Here is a 21,059-nt window from a genome sequence, read left to right as displayed (position 1 = left end):
CGGTACCAAAATTGGAATCTGAGGCGATCACGCCATTTTTAATTTCAGTAGTAATTTTTGCGGTACTTTTTCTATTTATGGTAGTTGTGTATTTACGAAAAATTAAGCCATATTTGGCCCCATTTTTAAAATGTGTTTATCCCCTAGCAATTTGAATTAAATGTCTCCTAAAAATACTATCAAATAAAACTTTAGGGATATCTTCCATTTCATAGTTTAGTTTGATAGATTTTGGGGTTTTTGTAGTTTGGTAGTAGTAACACTTACGTATGGATTTTTAGAAGGAAAGCTCTATTATTTTGTTTCAAGCTATCGCCGAAACTAAACTCAGTGAAAATCTGAGATAAAGATTGGGATGTTTCACTGAAAGTTTCATTCGTAGAGGAAAGAAAGGATTCGTCTCATTTCATGACGAGGGAAAAGAGATTGGGAAACGACAAAATCACCAGTTGGAAGATTTCAATTTAAAGAGATGATTATTCAACCCTCTGAGTAGATACATCTAATAGCAGCAAATACATAACCTACATGACATTTGTTAATTAGTAGTAGTTATTATATCTATTTATGGCCATTAACAGGCCCTAATCTGGAAATTAAGAGCACTATGTTGATTTTAAGCTTTGTTCTGCATATTACATGCTACCCAAAGGGCGCGAGACCGGCTTTAGGCCAACTCTTCTTGTCTGTGTCACCCTCGGAAGTTAGCCACGGCCGCGAATCATCTACTGGATGTGACTCGAGCGAGAACATTTTTTTATCATCATGCCATTTCCTATTTTTACTGTTGTAAATTAATTTGTACTTAGTAAGTGATTGAAAATATCACCAGATACTATTAATGTGCTTTTTATATATAACTAGAAGGAGCTAATAAAACTTAAATAGTCAGAAAGTGATACGTTTATATAACATACATACATTTATATAACACATAAAATGGGTAGCCTTCATAATATTCATTTTTCATCACGTACTGAGATTAGAAATTTACAATGGGGAACTTGCATGGGTCGTCGATTGCTATAAAAACTATTTTGAACAGGTAAAATGGATACATTACCTCGCAAAAATACCTGAAGTTTCTCCATTCATCATCAAAATAAATTTAAAAATTGACTTTAAAATCAAGAAAAATTTCTCTGAGCCGACCACTGCGCGAAGACACCCGAGCTCTGCCGAAGAAAAGTGTGACGTCATAGGTGCCTAAATTTCCGTCGGGAGTCGGGAAATTCACTGAACGCATGTAAGCATTGTTTTGAGGGAGATAGGATTTAGCAGCTCATCGTCACTTGTGTATGTGATTTCATTCTTGGTAAGTTTTCCTATTGCTATTGTGCCACGATTATAACTTGGGATACTAAAATTGCAGCATCGGTATGATGAAGTACAAGCGTTTCACTTCGTATGTTTCAGTTATCAGAAAAATGGATGATAAAGTTGCTGCTCGTTCCAATACTACACCTGAAATTCGTCTACATCTACATAGCCGCAAGCCGCCTAAAAGGCGTGTGGCATCGGTAGTAAGGACACCAGCCTTTTTTAAGACACCAGAAATTGATGCCACGACCCTCATGGAATTTGTTATGACAAATTATTGCTATAAGTCAGCGGAAAATCGAGATGTAAAAGAAATATGTAATACTGGAGGATAACGATCTTAAGCTTACGCGCCGTGCCATTGAATTTAGCAACGCCGTATTGGCGGAGAAGGTAACCCTATCCGTCCTACGATGGTTCGATTCTCTTCCTGCTTACAATTCATAACGAATACTTAGCTGGAGAGCCTTAATCACAGATAAAAACGCTTAACTCCTATAAAAAACAAATGAGCTGTTGCTCTGCATTCTTTTCAAGTAAGTAGCGTGGTTTGGAAAGGTAATACCAATTTAGATAGCACAAGAAAATCACTTTCTTTAATTATGAAAAATAACTTTTAGGCAGTTATCTATGAAAAGGTATGGACAGTGAAATAAATACGAGAATGCATTTATTATTAGCAATAGATAGATAGATAGCTTGATCATGAAATGTCATCTCTACGGTGAACAACGGAGGTGAACACGCCACTGGTAATTTTTACATTACCGATAGCGTAATAGGACTTTTTACCATTCAATCACGATGGAACACTGATAATTCTAATTTAACTCTTGGCCGATATTTTTCAACCTTATCAATCTTTGTTCATTACAACCACTGGCACTGTGATTGTTAGCAGTAGCTTAACGGGAGTTGTCACGTTGAAAATAAAACTATTTTGACACAAAAGATGTTCCTAGAACTCTCCAATCAGCGAGCAAAAGTTGCATTGACTGGATTTCACCTCATATTACACGCACAGGCAGTCCTAAGCGACGAATTTTCCGGTATTTACGAATAAATTGATGAAGTTACTGTATAAAAAAGCACAGCGGACATTAGAAAACATCAAAATCGTTCTAATTACATACTTAAATGAATGAGATGCCGTGGATAACATCAACATACAATTAACGTATCCCCCTTCCGACGGCCGTGACTCAGACTCCAACAACCATGTTATTTAGGTATTATTATATTTTTGGTTTAACTGCTCCAGTTTTATTTTTTATACCCTTACATAAATATTAATATTATAAATAATACAAAATACGTGGGCTTTCGAGCCTCTATCGACGGATAATTTGCTTTAAATTGAAAATAATCAACAAGTCTCACAATCGAAGCTCTCACAACTGCTGGCAACTATTACAAACAATCAAAGCAATTGCTTCGCGTGATGTTTCGCCCCCTATAACGTCATCGAGGCTTCGTCGGCAGTGGTTTAGGGGGTGAGGGAATTTTTGGCACGCTTTAAAATTCGTTATATTTATCATTGAATATCTCGCGAAGGAAAACTCAGATTTACATGCGATTTTTTTGTTGAATTCAGAAAATAATTTTCTGTCCGGCTGTGAAATAAAAAAATTCATGCAAGTTCCCCATTCTGGGCATAAAATTAAAGTTTGACTACAGCTGTGTGATCTCTGCGCAGTGTAACGAACAGACGATTCATATCCGATCATCCTACTCCCTGCTACGCGATGAGCTTCAAGTTGTCTGGGGCTCATCGGCGAATTCGTAGTGAAGAGATCATCTCTGCTTTCATTGGCCATGATTCCCTGCAAGGCACTTAAAGGGTGTTGGGCAGAGGGGGAGAATTTCTTCCCAGAGTACAAAGTTGCTTATAGGTGCTAACTCAGAGAGAACATTAGCAAGAAAATTTTCAGATTTTGAGCATGGGGTGTAGACTGGAGTGGGAAAGCCAGCCGCGGTGCCTTGGAGAATCCATGTCTTTACCAGCGAGAACTTCATTTTTCTACAATTTAATTCTCATCCTCCATCTATCCCCCGTGGTTGTTCTTACTCCGTGGATGCTATCATAATGACTCGTGCACTTAATACGTCGAATGGATTAACTGACAACAAGTGCCATCCGTGCCACTACTGCGGTAATTATAACCAGATCTACATTCTTAGAAAACTAAGGTGATACAAGGAAATCTTGGTACACGTTGATTTGCTTGTGTTACTGAGCTTTTAAGTCGGTATTGTTGAGTGATTAATCAACTGACGAGCTATATTTTATCACAAAAGCCCGCGTTTTAAATGCTAAATTCCGTCGTGGCCTTTTTTCAAGGAAAACGTTTCGACACTCTTTGACCTGGAATCTATTTCCATCATTTTGGGTTCATTAACCCAATCACCCGTTTACAGTGCCCCATTTAGGGCCCCACAACACATCATTGTTTCCGTCTCCAATATTTCAAACCTATTTTAAGCAATAGCTTAAGCTAAGCTTAATATTCTAAGCTATAAACTAAGTCCTTAGAGTGATGAGTTACATATTTCTTGCGTTGTAGTCGTGATTCAAATTTATTAATTAGTCGTATTTATTCTTTCCAACTATAGCGCACTTAGATAAGACTATTCAATTGGCTGGAACTAACCAAACCGATGAGAGGAGTAAGTGACGTTCGAGTCGGAAGGAAGGGGGGAAGAGGAACGTTAGCAGAGGCGGAGGCGTGTTTTGTTGTTGGATAGGGTAGTCAAATGACTGCGACGACTAGAATGAATGCGCCTCCGTGGGGCAGCATGAGTCTCGTTTGAATGGGGCGACAGAAAGGGGCGCAGGGGGGCGAGCGGGGGCAGCGGTTTCCGCGAATCTACATCTACATAATACCCCGCAAGCCGCCTAAAAGGCGTGTGGCAGGGGGTGTTAGGACACCAGCCGTTTACAGCTATTAAAAAAAAAGAAGTGCTCTAACGAGGTTGGGACAAGCGTTTATTAAAGTCCTTTATTGTTCGGGGGAAAAACGAATTCCCATATCTATCCGTTCGGCAAAAAATCTCTCTTAATTTATCGCTTCTGTCAACGGCTCCCAGCCTAATTCGCTTAACATCTGGGTACCACTGTCTGTACGCCCGTAGCGGTTTTTGACGAAACGCGCAGCCTTCCTTTGTATCTTATTCAGTTCGCGGATTAAGTCTTTCTGTACTGGATCCCATACACTCGCTGCATATTCAAGGTGCGGTCGGACGAGAGCGAAATAGCACCTTTCTTTTACTTTCTCATCCGAAAATCTTCCCACAATACGCTTGACGAATCCTAATTTCTTCAGGGCTATGCCGCAAATATTCTTTATATGTGTTCCCCACGTGAGGTTCGAGGTTATCGTAACTCCCAGGCACTTCACTTCGTCTGTTGCCTTTATGTTAATGCCATCCACTGCATAAACATTGTTAGTGTTGGACGAATTCCGCAAAAAATGTACCGCCATGCATTTGCTCAGATTAAGTTCGAGTCCCCACTCTTGACTCCACAAATGAACGTTGTTTAAGTCCGATGATAGATTTCCATAGTCAGAGTGATCACTAATTTCGCGATAGATGACAGCGTCGCACAGTGGGCTGAAATCGAAAAAAGCTGGCCAAAAATGTTTTTTTTCACTTTTTAGTTTGGAAAAAACTAATATATTTTCAAATTATAGAATGATCAGTGACCACATTACTGAAATAATTTTATTTATAACTAATTTTTTTAAAGCAGGAGGCATCTGTCAATTTAATGAAAAATGATCGCAAAATTTTTTCCCCATTTTTTGAAAAAATTGACTGAAGTTTTTTTCTACTGTTGCGTTATGTTTCAAAACACCTAAATTTAAATCATGGCATAATAGAAACTAACATTTTTAGAATCCATTGTAGTGAAAGTTTTGATTCTAGCGATAATATTTATAAGTTTTATTTAAACAATTAAAATGTCCTATTTTCACGCATTTTTAACATAATGTAGAGAAAAACTTTATGTTTTTCACTTTGCTTCACGAATTGTTTAGCATCACATTATAAAATGAAGTGTCAACTTTAGTTATCAATTGAAAAATCCTGCCCCAATTTGCCACCCCGCCTCTCCCATCAAGTTATGTGCATTAATGTCCAACCGCCCGACTCGGTGGTTAGATGCTAACCTTTGTTCAGACTCAGCTGTAGTCGACAATAATTCGCCAAAAGTGAGGCGAAATTACAGTTGTCTACTCTTATATATTCTGTATACATTTAGCATGCCATATTAGTCTTATTGTTCCAATTTTTCCAAGGTCACATTACGATTTCCTTCATAAGTCATATAATGGACTCAACGATTGCGCCGGCAAGTCAGATTCTTGTCCCGGGAAGCGGGCGGCTGCAAAGAATTATACATTAATTCTTGGAAAGCCCAATTCTCAACACTACACACTTGCATATTCTGCTTTCCGTACTCTTCTCGACCTTCTATAACTCCCATCAGCTCAAACACTGGAAAGGGCACACGTGTGGTGGAGCGCCGCCCGCGCAGTGGCGGCGGGCACTACCCTGCCGACCGCGTTAATCCCCATTGTACCCGAAAACCCAACCACCGTGTTATGATTCTTATCTGGCGTTAAAGAAGTTCTGTACTCGTTTCATAACTGTCTCTTTGTAGAAATGCCGCTTATTGCTTTACTGCCTAGATCTATGAAAGGGTTATTGCACTTTTGAGGATCGCTTCCCTTCGCACGGGGTTTTCCACAAATGCTTCTCTCTAATTGGTTGAAAACTATTCTCTTTCACGATTTTACCGAGAAAATTAGTTAGTTTGTCTTCTTGAGTGCGAAAGAATGTGCGTGCTTGTGCTATGGAAGCGAAGAACGAGGATTTTTTTCCCTATATCGTGAAATTTCAGCGTTGAGGCCGAACTACCACTAGTGAAGGATATCTCGGAACGATAAAAAGGTATGTTTTCCAAGTAAAATATCTCTGTGATCGTGTGTATTATTTAGGGAAATATGTTCTAATTTCGCTTTCCTTACGCAGTGATTTAGATTGTTAATATTTCGGACGAGAGAAAATGGAGCGCATGAAAGTAACCCGCAAAGAAATACATGACGTTATTGTTAATGAAAGTGGAAATTCGCTGTCGTCAAAACGTGAATTGGCCCTTCAATATCTTTAAGATAAGTTAAAATTGGGGAAAGACGAGAAGACAAAGGAAATGTTGAAGAATGTTATGGATAAATACGTTTTCAATGGGTATATCCAGATATGGAAAGAATGCAAGAGAACCAGTGTCAGGTTTGTAGTAAAATTTCGATGTTGTTTAGAGAAGGATATACCGCTCCCAACAGATATGCATGAATCTCTTCTTGAAACTCCTTGTCAAAGCATGGTCATGGCACGATTAATGATGGGAACACTGCCCGACGTTTTTTTCTGAACCTAAGCTAACATAAAAAATTACCGGTATGTTTACCACCAAAAAGTCATATTATATAGATTTTTATTTATTCATTCCAAAATTTGTTATGAATATTTAAAATTTTTTGGAAGAAGGATTTGGTGAGGACTTTTTTTCCCTTTTAAATAGGCATTAGCTAGGAACTCATTTCAAGGTTTGTATTTATTTGAAAGCTCTGACATCTGGACTTGAGATAGATTACGCCAATTTCAGCGAGTACTGCTCAGAAACTGCATCCCTTTTTGTGGATATGTGTCCGTGATACTACATGCCTCCCACGGTGCACAAAGTGCTGTTTCATGGAGCATCGATTGCCAAGGTAGCAGTGCTTCCAATTGGCCAATTTTCTTATGAGGGCTTTGGAATCTCTCCACAAAGATATCAGAAGATTCGGAGCGCACCACACGCGAAAAATTTTGCGCTTAGAAGAAATGGGAGATCTTTTCCGAAGGCTCCTCCTTACTCCGGATTATCTAATATCCAATAGTTATGTATGTACAAATGCTAAAAGAAATGTTTCAAACGATATGCGAAACTTGTATTAGAGGAGCCAACTTCTGATGAGGACAGTGACGGCTGGGAATCCGATGAAAACTGGTAGTGGGCTGGTAAATTTTTCCCTATTGTTTTCTTATGTTTTATATATTTATGTTAATATATTATGGTTCATAAATAATTTTATGTGGCATTTTGGTTTATGGTATACATTTTTTGCTAGGTGATTTCTTATGTGTGTCCTTTCAAAGTGTTAACGCAAAATTAGTTGACTAAAAACTTTAATAATGTTTAAAAAAATAATTTATGTATTTTATGTGAAAATTTTTATTTTTTAAATTTAATTATTAAATTTCATGTTAAACTACTTACTTTTTTATTCCTAACTATTAATTTCAATTAAAAGTTCCCTCTTAACTGAAGCCGTCCAAATAGTCGATTTTTGGTTTTTTTCCGTCTCCGCGAATTTGTTTAAAAAAATTTTCAGGATCAATTTTTCGGCAAAATGTCTTTATATTTATGTTATATAACCCAAATATGAATAGTAGGAAAAATTTCGTCGAGCTAATTATAAAAATATGGAAGATATGATTTTTGGCCAGCTTTTTTCGATTTCAGCCCACTGTGCGTCGTCAGCAAATAAACGTATTTTACTGTTAATGCGGGAGCGGAGATCGTTAATGTATATAATGAACAACAGGGGGCCGATTACGCTTCCTTGTGGAACACCTGATGTAACTTTTACAACATAAGAGCTAATTCCGTCAAGAACTACTTTTTGTTTACGATCTCTGAGAAAGTCGCGTATCCAGTTTACAACTGTTTCGTTTAATCCGCATGACTGTAATTTGTATAAAAGTTTGTTGTGAGGTACAGTGTCGAAAGCTTTCTTAAAATCTAGAAATAGTGCGTCAACTTGTCTTTTCGATTCACCAGATTTTATAACGTAGTGAAGAAAGAGCGCGAGCTGTGTTTCGCAGGATCTATTTTTTCGGAATCCGTGCTGACAGTCATGGAGGAAGTTACGTCTGTCCAAGAAAGTCATGATATTACTAACAACGATATGTTCAAGTATCTTGCCTATAATTGATGTTAGTGAAATTGGACGGTAGTTGCCTGGGTCATTTATGTTTCCCTTTTTGAATATGGGTGTAACGCTTGCAATTTTCCAGTCGGGCGGTAACTTCCCTTCGGAGAGTGACTTCTTGAATATGATCTCTAAGTAAGGCGCGATCTGTGGAGCTAACTCCTTGAGGACACGCGCGGGTATTCCCTCCGGACCCGGAGATTTACTATTCTTAATCGATTGTAGTTGGGATGTCTACTATGAATTGAGTATCGTCAGTAGTGTATACACTTTCGAAGTGGGCATTTAAAGTGTTAGCTTTGTCAATATTTTCGGTGACAAGTTTACCATCTTTATCAAATAACGAATCTACGGTTGAATGTTTTCCCTGAAGCTCTCTCGCGTACGACCAAAAGGATTTCGGATTTTCTTCGAGTAATTCACCAAGTACTTTTTTCTTAAACTTTCGCATTGCAGTTCGCATTGATTTCTTGGTTATTGAGCGTTGAGCAGCGTAACTTTCTTTAGCTTCAAGTTCCTTCGATTTATTACGAGACGTGAATGCGCATTCGATGCGTGCTGTACATATCCGTTCCAGCTTATCTACCTCCGCGATGTCTTACCTCGCCCTTCGCCCACCCTCGCGCTCCCACGACAGTCTGTTGTTTTCTCCCGCGGGACGGGAGGGGATAGTATAATAATAATGCCTGCACTCCATAGCTCACACTCCGCTTCAGCTGTGCCCCCTGCCGTGACTTATCTGAACTGCTCCTCCTCCGAGATTGTTCCGGCACCCCCTGCTTCTCTGTCCGAGTCGCCTTTGTCTCTGGACGACTCCATTTCGCCTCTCCGTCAAATGGGACACGTAGTCATGCCTCTTCTGTCCCATTTCTCTCTCTCTCGACTCCCACCCTCGTGTATAAATCTCTTATTTATTAGGTATCCCTTGGCACTAGCTCATTTCCCAAACACCTCCGCGAACCGCTCGCGTTTTACTCTGGCTTTGCCTTCTTTCTCGCACTTCCGCTGTGATTCCCAGCACAGCTGATTCATCAGTTACGTAAAAATTCATGTTGTAGGCATATTCAAGAAACATTTAATTGAAATTTTCAGTAGGCACTGTTGCTTTCATAATTGGATATTTCTTTTGTCTCAAGCTCTCTCTGGGTTTCATAATGTTGGTTATTAGACTTATTTCAGTCAAGTAATCAGGGAAAGTAATGGGTCGGGGAAAGAAAGGAAAGAATGAGGAATCTCGTACTTAGCGCCAGAGCTACTTCTTCACTTCAGTGTTATGATGGAAGTCACACGGCACTAGGTTGGCATTGCACGACGGGTGATCGAAAATGTCCCATTGAAATTGCTCAAGGAGCAGTTGGGCTGCATCAGCGCTGAGATGACGGTCGTTGTTATGGATCAGAACACTTCCTGAAGCCAGCATACCCCTTTTGTTTTGAATGGTAATGAGTGTTATGTTTCACACCGTTTAGCACTCTAGGTTTTTAGCCTTATAATTCTTATAACACGACAAAATGCCAACAGTAAATTAGAATTTACCAGCCATAATAGAATAAGTTGACTGATTTATAGAGGGGGAGCTTTTACAACATCAACAAAATATTCTCAAAGCTTTTGCAGTCATCGGTTGCATTTCATGACTTGCAATAGTGCTCAATGTCCTATCATTGGTCGCGGATTAGTATTTAAGAAATGGTATCTCAATGTTTACAGTTGTCCTAAATACGCTGCTGGAGAAGAAAGTAACTAATGACGAACGATAAATTATTTAATCTCATTCTACCATTACTGCTATTGCTACTATAGTTACATCAGCGAGATGGAAAGCTTAATATTCTCTCATAACCTATATTAGAGAAATATAAACACTTTGGGAAGCACTATGTCGTCTATTTCAACGTCCACCCACTCCTTTAAATGTACAAAAGGCAATTTGCGAAGAAAGACGTTATCTCTTAGACACATTGAAATAGCGTACTTACTTGTATTCTCCAAAAAAGGAATGGAATGTTTTATCAACGTATTTTTTTCAAACACAAGGCCTTAATTTTTCCACTGTGACGACAAACAGACATTTTTATCCGCGGTGAGTGCCCATCAGATGTTTTCATGGCCCCAGCAATTTATAAATATGAAAGATATCTTCATTCAGCCACGGCCAACCTTTGCGTATTTGCACCGAGAACCTTCACACTTGAAGGTGACTTCTAAACTGCTACTGACGACGTATGAACAGGTAATGTAATATTTCTCATAGTTTAAACGCCAACTTGCTCAGAGGGTAGAACCTTTTGGTACGTTTCCAGCACCTTTTCACTCCATATCTAGAGGGAACTTGAAAAAAAAGGTAACTTATTTCCCTGGACATTACTTAGGTTGTAAAAGTCCTTACTGCTAGAAAACATGCGCTTTACTCACTTCTTTTAGGATATGATGAAATGACTCTCTAAATAATTCGGATCTTAAAATATTTCTGCTTCATTAATTGGTTTGAAAACAATCATGTACACTTCATATGGCTTGCATTCACGGAGCGTGGCAAAAGACACTGTAACCTTAATATTTTTTAGTGATTTTCAATTAGACTTTGTCAGAGACATCACTTATTAGGTGTATCGATGTTGGACGCATGAGGCTTTATTTGACGCATGACGCATTTAATATCCTTAAGGTCCCTATGAATTTCCTGCCCTATTTGATTTGAATTCCAACATTTATATTGACGAATCTTAGATGATTTAATCTCACAAAAATATTGAGCTACAGATATTGCTTGAAATCGATTTTTTCGCGAATGAAATGATGGTTTATTACACTTTAAAATTAAATAAAGGGTGAATAATATCATTAAAATAAATCTATAGTTTAGCTAAAGAAAACAGCCATATTTTAAGTAACTTGGCGCTGGCATAACAATACAGAGCAATAAATCCCCAGCTGTGAATCAACAAAGCACAGATGTACTCGAAGGAACATCATATACGCGTTTTCAATCATAAAATGATAATATAAAAGAGCAGACGTTTAATTCCGAAAATTTAGACTACTGCTAAAAATGTGACTAGTATATCGATGAAAAAGTGCGATAAAAATTATTCATAAGAATATTTCGTCTCTTAACCAACTGCCGAAGCCTATGCAACAATACTGGTGTGCTCAAAGGCCCTCCGTAATTACAGATGGACATTGGCAGCGTTCTACGCAGAAAAATGCAAATGTTCATCCGCGAAAGAAACGTTGGCTGTTGCCATGAATCAGTTTGGCGGGTTAGATCATTTCTGAACTACGCTGGCAAAGGAAGGAATGTGTGTTGGATGGATGGAATAACACTATGCCACGGTATGAGAAGATGACAAATGGTAGTGTAAGCCACGCTTGAGCCAACTATAACCAAGAAGAGTGCACAAAAATGCATTACGGGTGTTAATTTGCATACGGCAGTCATCAGAATTACAGTTTTAAAAACGCCATTTTAGCTCCCTTTTGCCTCAATTATTATCCTCAAGATTCAATTCAGTTTCCTCAAAGAATATGGAAAAATATTGTGGTGAGTTGATGTGGATTAATTTTGATCAGGACTCGAGGAATCCCTGAAGCTGACCAAGGTTGACCATGAATCTCCCTTAAAAAAATAACAGAGATATAATGTCGATTGAATCAGGTAAAGAAATATCATTAGGTTCGACAACCATAGAGGCGATAAGGTTGAAAAGAAGTGCCAGCACTAAATTGAAGGTTTCTTTGCGACGTCGAAATCCCCCGCTTCATGCACTAATCTGCTGGCAATCTGACAAGTTCGCGAGCGCCGCCAAGATTTTCACCGGGGCTACTAGTAGGTTAAGGAGACGCATCACTCCGGCTTCACTGGTTCAATTTCTTGATGCACTACCTGTTTACAACTTGCACTATCACCTTGAAAATCTCAGGTTTTACGGAGTTAACCCTTTCCAATATTTATCTCAAAAGTTAAAATTCTTTTAGGATATATTCACTGATATTCAAGTTTCATCTTTGAGATACAGCCAAATTTTGTGATGTTTTAATGAAATATGTATAAGGTTAATCCGTGCAAATATGATAAGGTCAAGACATTCAAAAATTTTATGACAGCATAACTTAAAACAAGTAATACACCAGAAAAATAAAACCGTCATGGCGGGAATGATTCGAGGGAAAAACATGTTAGTTGCTTGCTTTCTGCCTACTCCATTGTATCCTTGTCCATCGCCATCATTATCATTATCGTTTTATTTCTCACTTAATTGAGTTTAATTTTTCCGCAACTCCTCATGTGATGTATCTCCGTCACAAAAAACCTCTTTGTTTTCCTAAGTTTCTTGATGGTCCATACCTCTACTCAACATAAGTATATTCACACTTTTTACCATTTAAAAAATATATATTCTTACTTGCGCTATTAGGTAAGTTCCTCATTCCAAAAATTGATTAAAGATTTTTAATTGTATTTACTCTCTTCGATAATCTGCACCATGTCTGACTATTACTTCCAATATCGCCCCTAATTGCCATGCGGTCGCTACTCCTTTTACGGACCGCAATCAATTTCCTGTCGTTAACCCCTTGTTTCCCAATTGGTTGAACTGACATTGAATCATTACGGACGTGTTTCGACATATATTATCAAATGACGCCGTACTTTAAATAGCACAAATGTGCAACTAGTATATTATTAGCTCAAATGGCACTTCTGGAAACCCAATTTTTCTCGCAATCTCAAATCAAATTCGGACAACCCGTCCTTAAGCCTCCAGCAGATGCCCAACCACCTCGACAGGAATTAGTTTGTTGATGTAGTCTAGGAAAAGCTGCAAAGAGCGGATAGTATCGATATGATTCTGGTGATTATTCTGCTTAACGTTCACCTACTGTTTTTAAAAGAAGTATCGTTCACATTGGAACTAAATCGTTCAATTTATTAACACCTTGACGACAAAATTTTTGGGCGGCGTCCGAATATGTTGTCGAATTCACTAATATACGCAAACGCAGGCCGAAAATGTTGACGTCGTCCATTCATCGACGCGAAAACGCCGGCGAATGGTTGGTATCACCTTTTTTAAGAGGTCAAGACAGCCATCTTTTGCTCGACATTGTTGCTTTTGACGAATGGCGCTAATGCCATGACGGTAGCTTCCCTCAGGAATATCCTTGAAGCTACGAAAAGTTCAATTGATAGATTGTGCATCTGTATGTAATGTATTTATTCTGCCCGGGGCAACTGTGCGTGCTCAACCACTCCCCGCTCCGGAATCCGCCGCGCGGAGGCACGTAAATTGAAGGAAGGCAGTGAAAGTGCTTCTTTTGGGACCCATCCCCACAGTGCACGCATGCGCGAATGGATTTCCGTACGGTAGCGAGAGCGTGATTTATTCTTATTATTCACCCGATGGCCATCCCACGCATTTCCAAACACACGCACACGGGGGCTCTAATTAATTGGCTCGAGGAGGAGGAGGCGGCCAGTTGGGTGGGCGGGGGAAGGGGAGGGGAGGTGGAGAGGGAATAAATGACGATCGGAATAAATGAGGGAAGGGCTAGAAATGCCATTAATGACGACGCATCCACATTCACGGGTGTGTGTGTTACTCGAAGAAGGCGAGGGACAGCGCCGGTCACTCTCTCCATAATAATGATACCTTAAACAACTCCTGACTACGTCTACATGCTCTCCCGCGAACCACCTCAATAGGACTGCGGCTGATGTGAGACAGAACAGCAGCCATTAAGAAAATGAAAATAAAAAGAGTAGATGCGCGTAATGAGTCTCGCCTAGCACTTAATAGTATTGTTCTGGGAAAAACGTATTCCATACCTGTGCGTTCCGCGAAATATCTCCCTTAATTCATTGTTTCTGTCAAACCAAAAGAAAATAGTTGGGTTCTAAGATGGTGTTTCCTGTTTCGCTCTAAAAGATATCTTACTTCTATTAATTAATTCTAAAAGATATCTTAATCTATTCTTAATAACTGTCAGAACTAACTAGCAATATTAGGTCAATGAATTAATCTGTTACATATAACTAGTAGATAAATGTACACAATACAAAGCCCTGGACGGGTTATAACCAACCAAGGGTGGATTGAACGCGAGACCTCAGGATTAGAAGACGAGCAATTTGCCGCCATAAATATTGTAGAATGAGGAAAGCAAAAGAGTGGAGAGAGCTATCCAGCAAACGCACACTGAAAGAAAAAATTGGCTGTTGTATCCAATAGTTGGATCCCACATCCAATTTAAATGGTTGCTATGGCCCCATCCAGTTAGTTGGATTAGGGAGCCATTTTAAATGGCTGGGTGAGAAATGGCTGTGACAACCAACTCGTTGGATACCGCAGTCAGCGTCATTGGGTCTTACCAACGCCACCTAAAGTCGTTGGTCTTACGCCCATCTATATTGGATGCCTCAACCTTGCGAAATTGTTGCCGTAGCGTTTAATGAATGGGTAATATTTCAACGGATATTATTATTAATAGTGTCACCATTTGAAAGTAACCTTATAATATCCTTTCGTGGTACTATTTCCACCTCTTACGACGAACATTAGAGTCAGAAAATGCATTTTTTTAAATAAAATATATATTTACAGTAAATTTTGGGGTTCATAATTTTCACTGCAACTTGTTACCTTGAAGACTTACTCACCTCGGACCACTATCATGTGGAATTGAATGCCATAAACAATGCAAATAGGTTAAATGATGTAAGAAAGCAGTGGTATTTTATAAAACGTATTTATTAAAAAATGAATCAACTTTTTAAAAAGAAACAAACTTTCAGGTGAAACATTTTGTTACACAATATCTGAAGGCTGCATACAATTCTGCTGCTATAGTCCGGCATTCTCACATATATTACAGGCTGAAAAGATATTAAGTTTTCAACATTGATGGAGTTTACCATGCTGGTTTCAAGAACTTCGTAAACATAAAAAATTTGTCGAAATCCAAAGTGTACAGAGCTTTGTAGACGAAACACTCAATCATTTTCGTTGGAAATTATTCTGTACACTTTTACAAATTCACGAAGGCTGAAATCGTCGAAACCAACTGCAACACATTTTCCACTTCGGTAACGAGTGAACTTCCTCTTCACCCAAAGCACCTCAAGGCAAGCTGACACAAACTCACGGGGAATTTTCCTATAAGTTCACAGTGTCCATCAACACCTCACAATCTTCCACTAAAGAACTGAAATAAATATATAAAATATTTACATAATTAAACTAGCCTTTATGATTATTGGTTATACTCTTTTGCAATTAGTTACCAACTTTTTAAATGAAAAGGAAGCTACTTCCTACTCATAACTTGTGCTATTTATACAGTATATAAATCAGCCGTAACTTCTTGACATGTAAACATCAAGAATAGCTAGATCAGGAGAAAAATGATTTTAAAGATTCTGTGGTATGTTACTCCTCGCAATATGTATACTATTGTATATAGGTCTATATATCCTCGATTTGAGTTCTAAATTTCGTGATACATAGCTCTATATTGCAGTTCATACGCATTGTAACGCTTGATATTATGTTTATGTTTAATTTCTATTATTTATTTGATGTTTATGTTTGGATTGTTGCCAATGAGTTGTTGAAACGAGAGAGGGAATTGTTGAGAGGGAAGCCATTTAAATATGAGCTGGAAGGAAGGGGAGGAGAATAAGAAATTGTGATATGAAATGAATAAAGAGGTCTCTGGAAGAAGCTAGAAGCTTTGATATTATATACATTAGGGTAGAGTCCTTCGCATAATTAGTGCATAAGTATCTGCATTTCTACTTGTACAGTGGAACTCAGGTTATCCGGTTTGCATGAACTTGCAATCCAATCCAATTGAAATTGAAATCTAATGGAAAACTACTTGAAACTTTTCAACAATGGATTAAATGAGAATACAAACATTTCATTCAGAACTAATGATACTGTGGTACACATGTGTTAAGTTAAAATGCATTCGTTTTATTAGTAACGAAATGCATAATTCATACGGGTAGTGATCGAAAATTGACCGGAGTTATTTTCGAGGAAACGTAAGGTTTAAAAAATACAACATCCAACCTAAGGATAACATCAACCCAAAAGATAAAATCTTGAACGGTGAAATAATATAAAAGTTTCGCATAATAACGAAACACGATAGCCAAACTCACCGGTAAATTTTTCCACGAGACAGTTCAGGCCCCAAGCATCAAGAAAATCCTTAGCTCGGTTATTCATATCGGTTATCTTCTCGTCTTCAAGTGCTCTAAGAGTATAAAAAGAAGTATTAAAATTGGAATTGAATGGCAATATTTTCTCACTTGCAAGAGGAAACTTAAAACCTATTTACTTACCTCCAAGCGCGCCAAACATGTGCACTTACGAGTTGTTTATAATAAGAACTGCTTGGGAGTCCGTCGCTATGGCGATGATTGACGCAGAAGCGATATTAGTCGCCCTATCCATCGAGTTGGCTGTGGGATCCAACTGTTGGACGAGGGATCTCTTCGAGATGGGTGTGGGGACCAACACTTGGACACCATAACCAAGTTGCGATCGTCCAATTTAGTTGGATAGTACACCCAATAGCGTTGGCTGACGTGTCTGTTGCAGTGGATACTGCATCCAACTTTCACTTATCCAATTAAAACTGGATGCCACATCCAATCCTTTTTTTAGTGCACCCAAATAAATTTCATCCGAGAAATGAAGCTAAGGTCGTTTTCATACAAATTCCAAAATTTAGTCTTCCCATTGTTCTTCTAAGTTATGAATGAACCACAGACCATATTATCCAAACTACTTTTTGACACATGACCCCGCACCAGTTTCAACGCCTGGGATTTTTATTTGAAGGAGGGCCCGTGGTAAAGCCAAAAAAAGTGTGGAAAAAATTTTGGGATATTAACTATCATCAAGCCAAAACCCAGCCAAGCCTTTAGAGTATACCTGGTCTCCGCATGGCAAAAACGTTGCTTGAAGTTAAAATATCTCATCAACTGTGAGAAGATACTGATTTCGTGCTTTTGATAAATTTTAATGAACTTATGTGCGGTAAATTTGTTATACTTAATGAAACAAGATGAAAACAAGTAGAGGTACGTCAGCATACCATTTTATAGTTATCAGCATACAAATGGTCTAATTAAATTCCAATGATGTTAGTAACGATTAAACTTTGAAATGTAATCAGAGGATTGTTCACATTCCGTGAACTTTCCCGCTCCTTAGCATCAGCGAATTTCATCCATGAAATCGAATAATTATTCGACAAAATTTACAAAAAGAATAGCGTATTTTTGCGATTCTGCTGTTTACAAATGGGGGAGAGAGTGCAGTTCTTAATATCTCATCCGATGGACTGAGTGGTGTAATTGAGAGCACTGACACAGGGATCGGGCGCAGTCTCCTGAAAAATCTCGGCCAATGCTGGGATTTGGAGCCCAGACTTCTGAAAGCAAAGGCAACGGAAGCCGCCACACCATCCCGTCCCTGCCACGATTCTAAAGATTTGCAAGACAACGTCAAATAAGTCGACATCTCCCTTTCCGCCCATTAATTTTCACTTTTTATGATGTTTCTTGGAGTTTAGGTCAATTGAAACCAAGTTATAGCCAACGTTTCGATTTATGTAAAATCATCCTCAGGGCTATGAAAGTGAAAACATGAACAATATAAAATACAAAGATGACAACGATATCCAATATTTTTACAAAAAAATGTTACGATCGCGTTTTTTATACAGTAATATAATTTAAAGTATACATATATACACATGAGCAGCGCAATCAGGATTCCAATTAGTGGATAGGTGTGAGGAATATGTGAGGCCAGTCACAAGGATATCGTCCAGCGTGCCCACAGTACACGGCTCCACTGCTTAACATCTGAGGTGGCCAACTCCCTTCAACCACGACCGCGCCAATCCAAATAACAACGGCTGCTGTTCGCAATGTTTTTATTGCACCAGTTTCCACCTCAAAAGCCAAGTCACCATATGTAAATTAATGTTAGTGAGACACACGCAAGCTTTCTGTGTAATAAAAATGCGTTAAAAGCACCCCGGCTCAAAACTCGACATGCATTCGTGTTAATTTTTGATTTTCGTCACAACAAACTTATTTAGAAAAGATATTAAATTATCAAATAAACGTAAGGCACCGTGAAACATTTAAATATCGTGCTAAGTGAATCCATTTTTGACTAATAACGCAATCCATAGCCGAGTTGTACCTTGTAAAACAGAGAAACATCTCCTCGAATCCTATACAAACCTGGGGCCGTATTCTGTAACTCCAAACCGATCGGTGCGGCACCGATTCGTCGGGTGCGACGTCACACCGACACCCGGTAAGAAGTCGTGCGATTCTGTACGAACCCGATCGGTGCGGCACCGACGAGAGGACGGGAGATCGTCGGTAGCCGTACCGACAGCAAAAAGGTGTCGATACGGCCACCGACTAGTGGGTTTCATGAACTCCCCACGTACATTGTATGTTTTATTTTGTTTTTACCTCATCACCGAGTAAATAATGAGGTTTACTGCAATGTTATCTTTTTCTGCCCCTTCGAATACGCCTCTAAAATTCACTGTGTCATCATATATATTAATTACCTTGAAAGAAATATAAGATAATGGTTTATAAACATGAGGTTTGCTAACATATAATGACTTTCTCTCATTTATGTTACCACTTTCACTCGCTTGTAATAGGCTTTATTTCTCTCTATCATCATTTATTTGCTCCTTTGACATAAAAAAGATATTTTTGATTAAATATGAGTTTTGCCGCAATGTTATCACTTTATCTCACTCTGAATAGGCGACTGTTATTTCACTCAATCATCGATTTGGCGTTTCTCTCGGCATAGAAATAAGATCTTTTTATTTAAGTATGAAGTTTGCCACAACGGTATCAGTTTCTTTCATTTGTAACAGGCAACTATACTTCATTTCATCGTCAGCCATTGATTCCCTTGACGATAAAAGAAGATATTTGTTAATAAGTATGACGTTTACCGCAATATTATCATTTTCTCTCACTTGGAATGCGCAGCTTATACATATGTATTTCACCCAATCACAATTTATTTACTTCCTCGTCATTACACTTCTTTTAATTACACCCAGCTCCATATTTTTATAACAATTTCCTAACTTGTTCCTCTAATATGACATTTACATTTGAATCCTACGTTCACGTTCCATGGTATGTTATTTTCGTCTGCTACGGTGCCAATAGCTAACCTTCCGTTGATAACATTTAGACGGAACTTACTTAATGACAACTATATTACTAAATCATGAATAAATAGCATTATACGGAACCAATATTTAAAAAAAGAAACTACGATCTCAAGGATAGTTTCAATAATTCATTCCAGCAACAACAATCTCCATCACATACAAACTTTATTGTGATGTTGTAATATTGTTTCCTTCGATTCTGTAGGTACAGCATTACTACCACACATTATATAAGCATTGTTAACAACTTATCCAATATCGTTTATCTTAATCTAGCAATAAGTCGTAATTTCCGCAAATAAAAAGATTGAGAATGACGACAACAAACTGTGCCAATGAGTCTTCACTTGTTTTTACCCTTCTCATTGGTGGAGACATGTTAAATAACTTCCAACTTAGGATATATTCGGATTTTCCCTGTTTGGGAAGGAGAGGGAACCGTACCGACTGGTTTGATACCGACGACCATACAGAATCGCTGAATTTGCCGTCGTCGGTATGGAAACCGTCGTCGGTACGGAATGATGTGCTGTCGGTGGGCTGGGAAGAGAAACCGACCGGTGCGGTACCGACGAAATACAGAATACGGCCCCTGATTAGAGTGCATGTTTGTAGAATAGGATATGTAGCATATTTTAAATGATACTTTGAAATAAACCTATTACCTGGAATCCGATATTTTTAAATCAAAACGATTGGCCGATAAATATATCGCTCAAATACACCGGTTCACCTTTAGATCGGTACTTTTTCTTTTGTATCTACTTATTTATGTGTATAATTATGCGACAATGTTTTCCTTCCACTAGTTTCTACTGTAACCTATTTTTCGCTCCTATTATTTAGTTCTAAAACAATGGAAAGAGATGCAATATTTTTTCAGTTGTCTAATTAAAATGAAGATAGCCATGAAGTATTTCCTTTACTTCCAGACATAGAGATACTTATTTACTGATCATTCCAAGAGATGGCGCTATACATTTGAGATAATTTCCCTCTGCTACCAAGTATATTCGCTTTTTCAAGAGAGAGAATGAAAATTCAAATTTCCACTCCCAAAAATTAGGTTAAAAAAATCACTGACTTAATTCATTGGCACTTCAAACGACAAAATAGAAAGTTTTAACACTTTGAAGATCTAAAGGCAAAATAATTTTAAAACGAACTCTCATCACGACAGAAACAGCGACACATGCGTGAATTCAACGTTCTTCTATTTGGAATTGGTGGCGATAAACCTTATTTTCCGGTCACAAAAAAATCACAATTTCGAGGATTGAGATGCTTTACATTCGACTCAGTCAAACAAAAAAGAGCCCTGTCAGCCTTATTACGCCAATGGTTATCTCATTCTTTTCAAAGATTCCAGGGAGACTGTGTGACTAACTCTGCTTTAAAACTTATGAAAACGTCTTATTAAAACTTAGCTGGTAATTTGACGACTCGACTTTC

Source organism: Ischnura elegans, chromosome 4 (assembly GCF_921293095.1).
Source record: "Ischnura elegans chromosome 4, ioIscEleg1.1, whole genome shotgun sequence".
In the NCBI taxonomy this organism is placed as follows: Eukaryota; Metazoa; Arthropoda; class Insecta; order Odonata; family Coenagrionidae; genus Ischnura; species Ischnura elegans.
This window is presented reverse-complemented; position numbering follows the sequence as displayed.